Source organism: Branchiostoma lanceolatum, chromosome 12 (genome assembly GCF_035083965.1).
Source record: "Branchiostoma lanceolatum isolate klBraLanc5 chromosome 12, klBraLanc5.hap2, whole genome shotgun sequence".
Classification (NCBI taxonomy): domain Eukaryota; kingdom Metazoa; phylum Chordata; class Leptocardii; order Amphioxiformes; family Branchiostomatidae; genus Branchiostoma; species Branchiostoma lanceolatum.
In genome coordinates this window covers 5718923-5732290 of record NC_089733.1, presented here as the reverse complement: position 1 = coordinate 5732290, position 13368 = coordinate 5718923, and positions in this window count along the sequence as shown.

Genomic DNA, 13368 nt, shown 5'->3' with positions numbered 1-13368 from the left:
GGAGGGTGGCGGCTGGAGAGGGGAGGTTGGCAGTTGGAGAGGGGAGGGTGGCAGCTGGAGAGGGGAGGGTGGCAGCTGGAGAGGGGAGGGTGGCAGCTGGAGAGGGGAGGGTGGCAGCTCTAGAGGGGAGGGTGGCAGGTCTAGAGGAGAGAGTGGCAGCTCTAGAGGAGAGAGTGGCAGCTCTAGAGGGGAGGGTGGCAGGTCTAGAGGAGAGAGTGGCAGCTCTAGAGGGGAGGGTGGCAGGTCTAGAGGAGAGAGTGGCAGCTCTAGAGGGGAGGGTGGCAGGTCTAGAGGGGAGGGTGGCAGGTCTAGAGGAGAGAGTGGCAGCTCTAGAGGGGAGGGTGGCAGCTCTAGAAGAGAGTGGCAGCTGGAGAGGGCAGGGTGGCAGCTGGAGAGGGAAGGGTGGCAGCTGGAGAGGGGAGGTTGGCAGTTGGAGAGGGGAGGGTGGCAGCTGGAGAGGGGAGGGTGGCAGCTGGAGAGGGGAGGGTGGCAGCTCTAGAGGGGAGGGTGGCAGGTCTAGAGGAGAGAGTGGCAGCTCTAGAGGAGAGAGTGGCAGCTCTAGAGGGGAGGGTGGCAGGTCTAGAGGAGAGAGTGGCAGCTCTAGAGGGGAGGGTGGCAGCTCTAGAGGGGAGGGTGGCAGGTCTAGAGGAGAGAGTGGCAGCTCTAGAGGGGAGGATGGCAGCTCTATAAGAGAGTGGCAGCTGGAGAGGGCAGGGTGGCAGCTGGAGAGGGGAGGGTGGCAGCTGGAGAGGGGAGGTTGGCAGTTGGAGAGGGGAGGGTGGCAGCTGGAGAGGGGAGGGTGGCAGCTGGAGAGGGGAGGGGAGTAGCTGGAGAGGGGAGAGTGGCAGCTCTTGAGGGGAGGATGGCAGCTCTAGATAAGAGGATGGCAGCTGGAGAGGGGAGGGGGTGGCAGCTAGAGAGGGGAGGGTGGCAGCTCTAGAGAAGAGGTTTTCAGCTGGAGAGGGGAGGGTGGCAGCTGGAGAGGGGAGGGTGGCAGCTGGAGAGGGGAGGGTAGCAGCCGGAGACATGTCTCTGACCTGAAAATGATAATGACCATGATGATGTTTTTGTCACAAACAGGAAGCCTGCAGCCTACAAAAGCAGATCCACAAGTACCCTTCATATCTACTCAATTGTGGCCAAGGTGTGGAAGAAATTTCCTGGAGCAGATTGGTCTCATCAGCCATTATACTGTTATTCATTCCTTGTTGTAAGCAATACCTGTTACATTTATGGGTAGTATATTTATGTCAACTATTGTTTCATCTGTCACAAATCACTTTATATTTAATGTATTGTCTTCTTTTATGTGGCATGAATTGTTTATCTTGTGTTCTTATGAAAACAGGATAGTAAAACAAGAAGCGTGGACAAGACAAACAACCAGAATGGACCACTTTTGCTATGTGTATTGTTGTAAACAGTAGAGTCCATTCCAAGTCACCAAGAGGGTTTTATGATAATATTTGTAATAATTTTAAAACATTTCTAATAAAAGAATATCTGACCAACAATAGTTCTACATTTTTCTAAAAGATGGAATATAATCTAGAAATATGAATTTATTTGAATTCAATTGAATAATTTAGAAATATTTTGAATGTAACTGGACAAAAATCTCTTTAGTTAGAATAATTTCTAAACATCTATGTGATTCTTTCACTTTTAGAAATATTCACCAAAAATGGTAAAAAAATGGTTAACACTGGTAGAATGGTGATTGCCCCCATAAAGGCAGGTGCTAATCTGGCCAGGTGCTAATCTGGCCCTTCTGTCTGCTTTTGTATATCTTAAGATTTCACTGCAGGACACTGCTTGGTCCTTCGTAGAGAGCATTCTTCCCTATACTTCGCAGGGATGTGTGAATTGCTTTCTTCCCAGCCCTCTGACCTATTTATAAAGATGTTACAAATAATGGTAGAAAATGGTAGGAAATTGTAAAGAATTGTAAATAATTATAATGGTAGAATGCTGTTACCATTATTTAGAAACTGTTAGAAATATCATATTCCACATGATGAATATTTGTAAAGTTTTAGAAAACCAGAGAAATATTTATAAAGTTGAAATGACATTCAAAATATTTCTAAAGTATAAAATCTCTCACACAAATAATTACAATAGATTAAAAACATTTGTAAATTAGGACTAGAACAACCCTCATGGTAATTTGGAATGGACTCTATTGTCTTTGATAATATGATAAAATATGAGTGTATTTTTCTATCATAACTCTGATATTCTTTGAGAAGAGGAAAGTGACCCAGTATTTTAGGACTATGCATACCTTTATTATTAAATTTTAACATTATGGAATGAATCAAAAGTTCCATGGACTGATGAGGTGTTTAGATTTTAGACTTACAACTTGCATCCATGTAGCTTTGTCCTTCGGAGTAATTCTACTTATTCAAATGGTTGTTCTCGTATGAGTAATCGATGGCACTTATCATTAATTGAGATGGACGTGAAGACAAGAAATAAAATTTACACAGACGATCAAGTGTTTTCTATCTGTTGTTTGAATGAATGAGCTGTGTACATATGTACATATGCTTACCCTTCGTCGCTTCCTCGGAGGGATGTACTCTGGATGGTTTAAGTACAGAGAGGAGGAGTCAACGGTGCCACTGCACGCCTTGCAGATTGACGCACCGTCGACGACTCCATCCATCTCCTTAAATACTCGTGCCAGTCGTGCCGGGCACTGAAGCAGCGTCGTGGAGTGCCTGCCCGTTGGTGGTGCGGGGCAGGAACACATCAAGGGGGCTCGCGTGGCCTCGTCATAATGACAACGGCACAATCTGCTGCCGAGGGGCAGCCCGAGCTTTCTGCACGTCGGCAGGTCAATTTCAATAACTTTTCCCTGCCAACACGGTACCCCTCTGACATCCGTGTCCTGCCCCGCATGAAGCAGAGTCGCTAGCCGGCTGTGGGAAACTTCCGGGTTCCCACTAAAGATCGGTACGTAGGGAGAGTTGTGGGGTCAATCAAATAACAGCTGGTGTTTTCCCTTCTCCGTAGCCCAGTACTCGCATACAACCATGCATTTTTACAACAGTCGTATAGAGAAATAGGTAATGAAGGCAATCTGTCAAAGAAGTGCGGATAAAAGTTTTTATTGGTAAATAAACAAGGCTAAGAAGTGACTATATTCGGCCGCGTCACTTGGTATCTAGGCACCTTTAACCCTTGACCGCATGGCCCGAGACGTCAGCTGGGCGTTTCCTGACCCGATGACACACATAGTATACAGTTTGTAAGTTAGTCCTTTAGGTATTGCACGTTATAGGTCGTTCCGTAGCTACGTTGGATTGAAAATGAACTGTTCTGTGTCGCACGGCTTGTACAGAAGTTAAGGTTCGATTCTGAAAACATCGTATCACGCTTACCGCTGCGTGTTTGGTCACCGTTGCAATAAAAGTACGTGCGTTGCAAAGGATATTTCACAGACACAGATGCTTAGAGACTTTTGCGCAGGGTTTTATCCTTAAATATGCGTACACATCCTTATAAACGCTACATTAGGATGACATGGTATTATTTGGGAGTAGGTCTTTAAAAGAGGGTGGGTATTTTCATGACCAAGATTAACACATTTTTATACTTAATTGTCAAGTTAAAACATTTTATTTAGATATTCCCCACCCAGGACCTTGCACCAGGCTAGCTCGGGCAGTGCAATGGTGCTGATATGATATTGCAACGATCCCGTTAATGTAGTCTGGCCCGCTAAAATCGGGCGCCCCGCGGGTCCTGGCACGTACTGAGGCGTTCTAGTGCGCCTGCGCGAACCGAACGTTCGAATTCTAGGCTTTCCAGCGAGGCGTGAACCACAATCCTTGGCAGATTCCGCCTTCATCTGTTATTTGGTTGTGTATGTTACGTTGCCTATAGTAGGGCTGGCTGCCACTGCCCACGACCTCCTTCGTTTGGCCACTTAGAACGTGTGGTATCAGCAGTAAACTAGTTTTAGTATTTCTCTTTTCTTTGTAACTATTAAGTAGTGAACTAGTATATCGGTGGGCAAGACACCACTGTTTAAGTATTTCTTTAAGTATTCCTTTTCATCATGTAATGGTTAAGTAGTGAACTAGTATACCGGTGGCAAGAAACCGCTGTTTAAGTATTTCTTTGTACTTGGTAACTGTTAAGTTGTGAACGAGGATACCGGTGGCGCAAGAAACCACTGTTTTAGCCTCCGTTGCAGGCTCTGAACCGGCTTTTTGGGGGGCTAAATAATACACTCTTTGCAGCCAGCCCGTAACTATCAGCCAACCCCGTAACTATCAGCCGGCTAGATAGTTACGGGGTTGGCTGATAGTTACGGGCTGGCTGCAAAAAGTGTATTATTTAGCCCCCCAAAAAGCCGGTTCAGAGCCTGCAACGGAGGCTACCACTGTTTAAGGATTTTTTTATTATTTACTTACTGTTGGGTAATGAAATGGTACACCGGTAGGGAGTTACACTGGTTAAAATATATATAATTTGTTTCTTGCTAACACTTACCCTTAATTATGTTACCGCTAGACTCCTTTGTATAAGTTTAACCTTCGTTGTCGTGATGGTAATAAATGAAATAAAATGGTACTCTGTTTTTTTAGATGCGGGGACGCATTATTCTATTTTTGTTATATTCTATGTCTTTGGAAGAGGAAGTGTATCTTATGACATTGATATTCGTTAACAGCATATTGTGCAATTGCACTATGGTCGCAAACGTTTTTTTGCAACCGAACAAAATTTGATACCGTCCATATAATCCAATCAACATGGCCTTATTTATGTACATGGGGTATGTTTGCACAGTAGGCAGGTTTTTATCGGTTCAGTTAACAATATGGTGATATTTGCTTGTGAACAGCTCATGAAAACAAAAGATAATCAAATATGAATTTTTCAGGCTTCTCTCTGGTCTGAAAGAGACAATAGGGTCCTTCAAAAGGGACAGGGGTCTATGAAGGCAGATTTGCGAAAGGGACTGAATCACATCAAAACCGTAGTTGATGACCAGGCCAAATCCCTGCCACCAGCCCCCGCAACACCCAGAAAGGTGCCTGCAAGGCTATGCATAAGTATAACAAGAATGTGTTTTTTATTTATTCATATAGCCAAATGTGAACACTCCAAAAACTTTGATTTTTTATTACTAACCAGTGATAAGTTCTCCACTTATTGCAAATTGTTACAATGGCATGAGCTTACATAGAATACTGTCATTCCTGTTTTCCTCACTGTAACTTCTCTACTGTGAACTTATCATAACCGAAAAACTAACTATTTGCTCTCACTCTTTTTCCTATTCACTTGCTGTCATCACAATGAAAAGCTGGTGCAAACTCATTTGTTCATAAGCTGGTTATAGGAACATGCCTTATTCTTATGTATCTATATAGAATTTTAGCTGAATTTAGTCGCATGTTGCTATTTGCATTTGGAGAGAATTTCATGATAGTAGAGTAACATTATCAGACTACTTGACCCATCCTATTCTTCTGTTTTCACACAGCGGACGGTTAGAGATATCCACAAAGGACTCGTTGACATGCAATACAAAGGAACTGAGCTGTGAGTAGAGTTGTTAGTAAAGAAACCCACCATGTTACATTATGCAGAGGCTAAAATATTTAGAATTCAACACAGGGTATTCCACGTCACCCGAGGTACCAGCCTGACCACAGGTAGGATCGTCCAACGGCTGGCCCTCAGGAGGGCTGGGGCCGAATCGAAGGTGATGCGGAATACACTGTGCCGTATTTCATCTATATCTAACGAACTCCAAAAACACAGCAATGTGTATTTTTGTGCAGCTACTGGATTCAGGTATCGTGTTTGGTTAGGATCCTGGAAAATCCCAAATTCGTATCTGCACATTCATATCATATACGGGCAGGATTCAGATATCGGATTTGTTTAGGATCCTGGAAAATTCGAAATTCGTATCTGCACATTTATATCATATACGGGCGGGATTCAGAAATCGGATTTGTTCAGGATCCTCGAAAATCTGAAATTCGTATCTGCGTATTCGTAACAAACACGGAAGGATTAAGGTATCGGATTTGGTTGGTATCTGGAAAATTCGAATTTAGTCCATACGTATGTGTAGCAAAACCCGGGAATCAGCTGCCGAATTCGGTAAGGATCCAGCAAAATTCCGACGTTTTAGCGTGGCCCAAGGCAAGGATGCGAAAAGTTTCCTACGAAACCTGCCATCGCATCCGCGACAAATACAAATTTCGGATGTCAGCACCTATTAGTACAGTTTCTATCATACCGGTTTGTATGTAGTCAGCGCATTGTAGGAAATCCTAAATTCTTTAAATATACATCCTTCACTTCAGCATATAAAAAAAACACAGCTTAAGATTGGGCTAGGATTAGTGTGAAGAACTTGATTATTACAATTAATCATATTCAAAATGCCCAATACTCCTTTTCTGCAGGAAGTGGGAGATGAGAACAAAGAAGTCATCTGTGTATCCAGTGGTGACTGCTGAGCCCAGACATGCCTGCTCCTCCATGGAGATAGACACATGCCTGTCCCTGGACAAGAGGCACATACTTTAAATCAGACCAAGGTAAGACTGGCCAACATCAGGTCAATAGTGCTCTGACCTGCAAGTAATGACTTCTGCCTGAAGAAAACACAACATTGAAGGTAAAATGTTTCAAGAGACCTGATTAGATGCCTGGCAGACTTTGAAGAAATGGCCATTCCATCTCAGTCTATATTGAAGGGTCAGTATCTTGTCTGTACTTGCTTCTAAATGGAGTGTATATGGGGGCCTTCAGGCATTTTTGTTCCCCATGGTGCCTTGTGTATTTTTGTGCAGCTACTGCAGCTACTGGAGAGGAGACAAGCTGTGGGACGGAAAGTCCTCATCCCAGAGGACGCGGCATTTCTACAGTCAGCCAACCAGTTCCTCATGTCTGATGAGGAGGCGGACCCAGAAGACCACTACACCTGGCTGGTGTACAGCCCGACATGGAGGAGCAAGAGGCTTGAGAAGATCTTGCAGCTCTGCGACACAGAGCTGCAAAACAGACCATCAAAAAACAAAAGAAGAACCAAGCGTGTGAGGGCGTCAACGCCGAGTGAAAGACCAGCACCAGCAGCTCCCAGGGCCGAAGATGGAGGAGGAGGGAGATATGAGAGGAAGGAGGAAAAGACGCAGAGGTGGAGAGGATTGAAGACAGGGAGAGTGAAAGTGGGAGTCCTAGTAGGGAGGAAGAGAGTAGTGCTACAGATAGTGGGGAAGAAAGTAGTAGTGCAGATGAAAGTAGTGTTGGATGTGGAGAGTAGGGGCTGTGGTAAGAGAGGACGCAGTGAGGGAGAAGATGGCGAGGTGGGAGTTGAAGTGAAGAAAAGGAGGGGGTAGTTAAGATGAAAAAATAGAGCCAGAGCTAGAGTCATGATATAGGCTATACGAAAGAACATCAGTCACAAGATTGACACATATAGTAGATGTTAGCTGGACAAGTCTATTGAGATTATCAACTACATCCCGGAAGATGATAACGGGTATCGTAGTGAGAGCGATGCAGATGTGCCAGACCTGTCCACCTTACGTGGGGCTGTTCGCATCAATCTCACCGACAACAGTATGGCTGCAGAGCTGGACCCGGTGATGGAGGATGTCTGAGGGTCAAACCACATTGACGGGTTCAGCTCTGTAGAAAACCTTGCAAAGGTGCGGGCGACATCGCCAAGGAAGAAGGGAATCTGCACTGAGTAAGCTTGTGATCCCTCTTCTCAAGATTAACACCAAGAGCGTGAGGGAGTTCATCAAGCGTCAGGAGGCCCTGGCCAGGGAAAATGTCACAAATCAGGGGCTGGCCATGATGCGACGCCAGCAGAGCGTATCAACCCAGGAAGCACCACCAGCCCCTGATCTGCCAACAGTCACACAGACCGGCCACAGACTGAATACAAACTCATCCCCAGTCTGGCAGGCACAAGGGTGTTGAAGTCCAGGATTGAGCACTTTGTGCCTCGGGCTTCAACATCCAGTGCAGTTCACCCGCCACCAACCTGACATGACCCCTACCCCTACCTCTGTGCAGTTTCCATCTACCTCTTCCATGAGAAGATCGACTTTTTTCAAGAGGAAGAGGCCCGGAGAACCTGTAGTGTTGAACTTCCAAGGGAAGGTCCAGAAAAAAAAATTTTCTCTGTGTGGGCAGTCCACCAAAGGGCACAGAAAATACAAGGCAAAGAACTTCTGTGAAATAACAAAGAAGTCAACCTGTAAGGCCCTAGCCCACATGGAGTTCAGGAACATTTCAAGGTTGAGGTGAACAAACTGCGTGTGTAGTAGTGAAACGTTTGTAGTCCATATTGGACCTTGTAAATATTGTACACTGCATTTGGTGTGGGGGGCTCTGGGTAGAGGTCCCGAGGTCCTTGGTTGCCTGTCTGGCACCACTGCCCCTCATCTATCCCCTAGTCACTCACATACTGGCTCAAGTGTAAATATTGTGCATTAAGGCCATATCAATTTAATGTAATATCAAAGAATCCAATTCTTGTTTTTGTTTACTTAATTTATCACCAACTTCTGAAGAAAGCAAAATTACAAAAGCGTGCTATGTTAGGGCACACTTACTGGCGTAGCATAAAATCTGAAGCTACATTCACGAAAACGTCTCACAACGCCACTTGCAACGCTAAACTTGAAGGGCTCATGAACAGTATGAAGGAGTTTTATATCCAAGTATTTAGATTAATGTGTTCAAAATCCATTCATCTAAATCTGACCACTCTCTGGCAACTAGCAATGGAGCGCCGTGAGTTTGAGCACGTGAAAAGGCGTGCTATGTTAGCCCCATCCCCGCCAGATATTTCCTCAGTAGTCTGGAAAAGTTCCTAATGTGCAATTTTCCTACTCTTTTTTTCAACTGCAAGTTTCCTCCACAAACTCGGCATAATTACCAGACCGAAACCTGTCACTGCCCAGAGGGGGGACCTGGTATCAAAGTGGATTTCACAAACAACTGAAACAACTCGTAGAAAGATCAACGAGAGCAAGGGTGGGGTCATGCTTATTGACGAGGCCTACAGACTAGCGCAGACGAACTCCTCCAACAGGGACGTTGGCAGGGAGTCCCTGGAGGAGCGTCATGGATGACGGTGATCCCATCATGATTTTTGCAGGCTTTCCTGCGGAAATGGCTTCGTTCCTGGATGTTAATCCGGGAATGAAGTCACAGATAGCCTTCCATTTCAACTTCCCAGACTTCAGTGTTGCGGAGCTGGCCAGCATCATCAGAAATGACGTGAGAAACAAAGGCCTGCGTTTAACCAATCAGGCAAACCAGGACCTGGAAACCACAATTGAAAACAACTCGACGAAAGAACAGAGAAGTGAGATGAATGGCAGACTGGCCCGTCAGGTTGTCGCGGGAGCTGTGAGGGACATGTACACTCGCTGCTACCCTGGTGACATTGATGGATGCAGTGTCGTCACTCAGACTTGGAACAATCGTTCCACGGCTTCCTGTGTGAAAGATAGGCATCCATCGGTTGTCATCAGAATGGCAGTGTGCATGTTGGCTCACTGCTTCTGTGAGAACGCCCCAAAACTATGAGCACATAACATTTTGGCATCATTTGTTTGTAGCTTAACGCATTTTCCATCTTCCACTATGTGTAAATCAAACACCATCCCTCCCGCAGCCCACAAGCTTATCTCTTATCAATCCCTGATCCGCTCACAAATTGCTGAAGGCGCGGAACCAAAAGCAGAGAAGCTGCTGGGGTATTTTTGGCGCGGTACTGTTGTGTACAATAACACGGAAATTTACGTCCACGTAAGCGCAATCTTTGCTCAATAATTTTGTTCAATAGTGATGTAACTTTGTGTAGTATGATATCCGTGTGATCAGCAGAACATGAGTTAGTACATACCAACCGCTAAAATTGAGCTTCTCAAATTCTGTCTGATTTTTCAAGACTGTATAGTTAATGCGTATGAGGTATCGTCTAAATGTTGCAAACCAATCTTATACCACGTACCAAACCAATCCATGTTTTCCTTCCCTACCTTGATCCGTAACAATGCTAACGATTTTTAATTGTTGAGACTTTTTACCCAGTCTTCCCAAAACACTTAAGACACGCACTACGTGGAATCGTTCAACAATGCGTTGTTGGTATATCGCGACAAGCGGATTTGCTTTGGAAAAGAGAGCAACCTACTGAGGATCAACCTGGCCGTTCTAGACTGGGTAAGCTCTTGCGTTCAGTGCATGTTGTTTTACATTAAATTGTTATCATGGTTTCATATGCGGAAAATGAAGTACATTTCTGCATCGATACACTATGTGATTACCTGAAAGGACAAGGGCTGTTATGAAAACTAGGAAGCCATGTGTGTGCTTTATATTTCAGTGCGTGAAAATGACATCATTCTCTTACTTGACAAACCATAGTACGAGAACCTGGACCGGGACCACACGTCAGAGTGGAGATGCGAGGACGCCGCAGTTCCACGGCGTCCAAGAAACAAATAGTAGAGAAGAAATACATCTTCAGAAAAGATGTGGGAAGAGTTCATGCGGAGAATTTACACTCCGAACATGGTACAGGATAGGGTTCCTGATCATGAGAACCAGGTTTAGCCTGAGTAGGTAGCTCTGGGTTTTTTTTGCCGTGATATATATCAACAACGCATTGTTTGAGTTTGGAACTAAAGACATGTGATATATCCCATCAACAGGATCAAATAAAAATAGGAAGTAGACATTTTGAGTGTGCATTACATTATCCTATTAGATTTCATGTATTACTGTGTAGTCACCGTTATTGTGAATACATCCTTTACATTTTTTTTCAAAATGTTTGTGCTAAAAGCACATATTCCCATTACTTTATTTACGACGGACATAAGTATATCCATAAAAGGCCTTTATAGATGTAAGAAATGTATGTCTAGTTGGAAATTTCGTTGTCTTTTGTATATTGCTGTGTACGTATGTATCTACAACCATTGACTAATATACGGAACAGCTGGGCGAGCTCGTGTTTTACAGGCCGATGTTTCATATCGTGAGCAGTGTACAGTACTTGACCAGACATATGGACATGGCTGTTTCCTTGTATCGATATTATTCTGGAGATATATGTCCTTCTCATAACACTTTTGGTTAAAAAAAAGAAAGTAAATTGTCCATGAAGATAGGTATTGCTGGCTGTGTTTATTGTAAGAACACTAGTTTCAGATACAGAGTCACGATCATGATCACTGTCTGTGTCTGAATCTAGACAAAATCCTGCAGGAGGACAAGATCAAGTCGGTATGGCTTTTTATATACATATAGAATTGTCTTTACATGTAAAAAGAATCATTCACTCATTACTGAGTAAGATCTGTAGATCTTGTAGATAAGTGCCGACTGTCGATAGATTTTCAAACTGCATGTGTTGTTGTACATTGGTGACGACTTGTGAAAAGTTATTAAACTGCAGCATTCTTCAAATTGACATTATTTTCCTGTATTTACCATAGGAGACATGCCCGCGTGCATGCCCGGGCTGCTCAATGATCTCCTTGACGTTGAGCCCGAGCCCGCACCAGTCGTTGTCAATGTGCTGGGACCTGTGATTCTGAGGCAGCCGAAGCCATCGCTGCAGGAGCCGAGCAGGCGGACCAGCTGTACACTCAACTTCTGGAGACCATCTGGGCGTCCTGGGCTGACGCACCTGCGTTGATGGAAGTTCCAGTCGAGCCACCTGCAGCGATGGAAGTTCCAGTCGAGCCACCTGCAGCGATGGAAGTTTCAGTCGAGCCACCTGCAGCGATGGAAGTTCCAGTCGAGGCGCCTGCAGCGATGGAAGTTCCAGTCGAGGCGCCTGCAGCGATGGAAGTTCCAGTCGCGGCGCCTGCTGTGATGGAGGTAGTGGCACCACCACCACCAGCACAGTCACCTCCAATCATCGTAATTGATGATGACAGCGATGATGATTCTGTCATTGTCATCAATAGCGATACAAATGATGATGATGTTATAATGCTAGAGTTCATTAAAGGCTGTTCATGTGGGGGTGTCATGCAAATCGCTGGAAGGATGACGACGATGACGATGGACCTCCCCCGTCCATGTCTTTTTTTCATATACTTTGTAGCGTGAACAGTTGAAAAACCAAATGCAGACTTGTACAGTAGAAACTTTCCCTCAGACTGTAAAGTTTTCATGAAGTATGATTAAAATCTTCAATACGTAAAACTTGCTCGTGTCGTTATTGTTACAGGATCCCCCAATGGAAACCCTCCTTTAAGGCACACCATTTTACTTTTAAAAAATTATTTCAAAAGTCAAAGGACCAACAGAAAAATCGGTGTGGCCTTAGATAATGTACCCCTACAATGATGTCTAGAGTTATATATTTTCTATATCTGACAGCTCATCATCTAGAATAGAGTAAAGTAGAATACGTCATGGTAATGAACATGTCATGGTTATGGGAATTCTTGTAATCCAGAAACTCCATGTGCATCCCAGTGGTACAGAGCTACATCTCAGTGGTGTAGACTTAAAACTCCATCAATATCAGCTGATATGTTTTAAGACATTATCTAAATAAAAATCACCAACTTCGTGCAGGTTCATACTTCTTTCTTGTTTAATATTAGTCAACTGGGAAGAAAGGGAAATGTCACAAGTAAATTTTTTTGTGTGTGTTATCAACACATACACTGGAACTAATGCTGAGGACCACATGTAGGTTGGAGGACCCTGTGATGCCCTTCAAGGTACAGTGGTACAATGTTGAACTGGGAGGACAGGAAACAGGTGTATCTCATTACCCGTGACAGACAGTTCCAGCAGCTGTATCAGTTATAAGCCAAGCCTGGGAAGGTGAGGTCTCAATTCTTTCCACAACATTCTTCAGTCATTGTAGCATCTTGCTTTCGTGGCATTTACTCTCACTTTGGATCTTTCGTTGTGTTTTCAAACGTAATGAGCGAGGATACAGGGCGATTCCTGACTCTGACATCAAGATCAGGTTTTAAGAGAGTTGGGGTGCACTTTCCCCCTCTACAAGAGGGTGACTTTACAGAGGTCAGAAAAGTGCACGCTTACAAAGATGCAGGCTATGTGATGGTGAAGGTTAGTGAATTATGTAAATATCGATGCATGTCTTGCCTTTAAGGAATACCAGTTTGAGTTTGAATGTAGTATGGGTGCATATCTGATTAATAACTGTGTTTAATAGGTAGACGAATGTTATAACTGTAAACCTGTCAGATGCATCCTGGCATGTATATAATATCTGATTCTAAAACATCTTTGAAGTAAAACAAATGGTCATGTTTTGTTTTTCAGTACAGGTCTGATCAGACTCAGAGTGTTTTGAGTTCTACT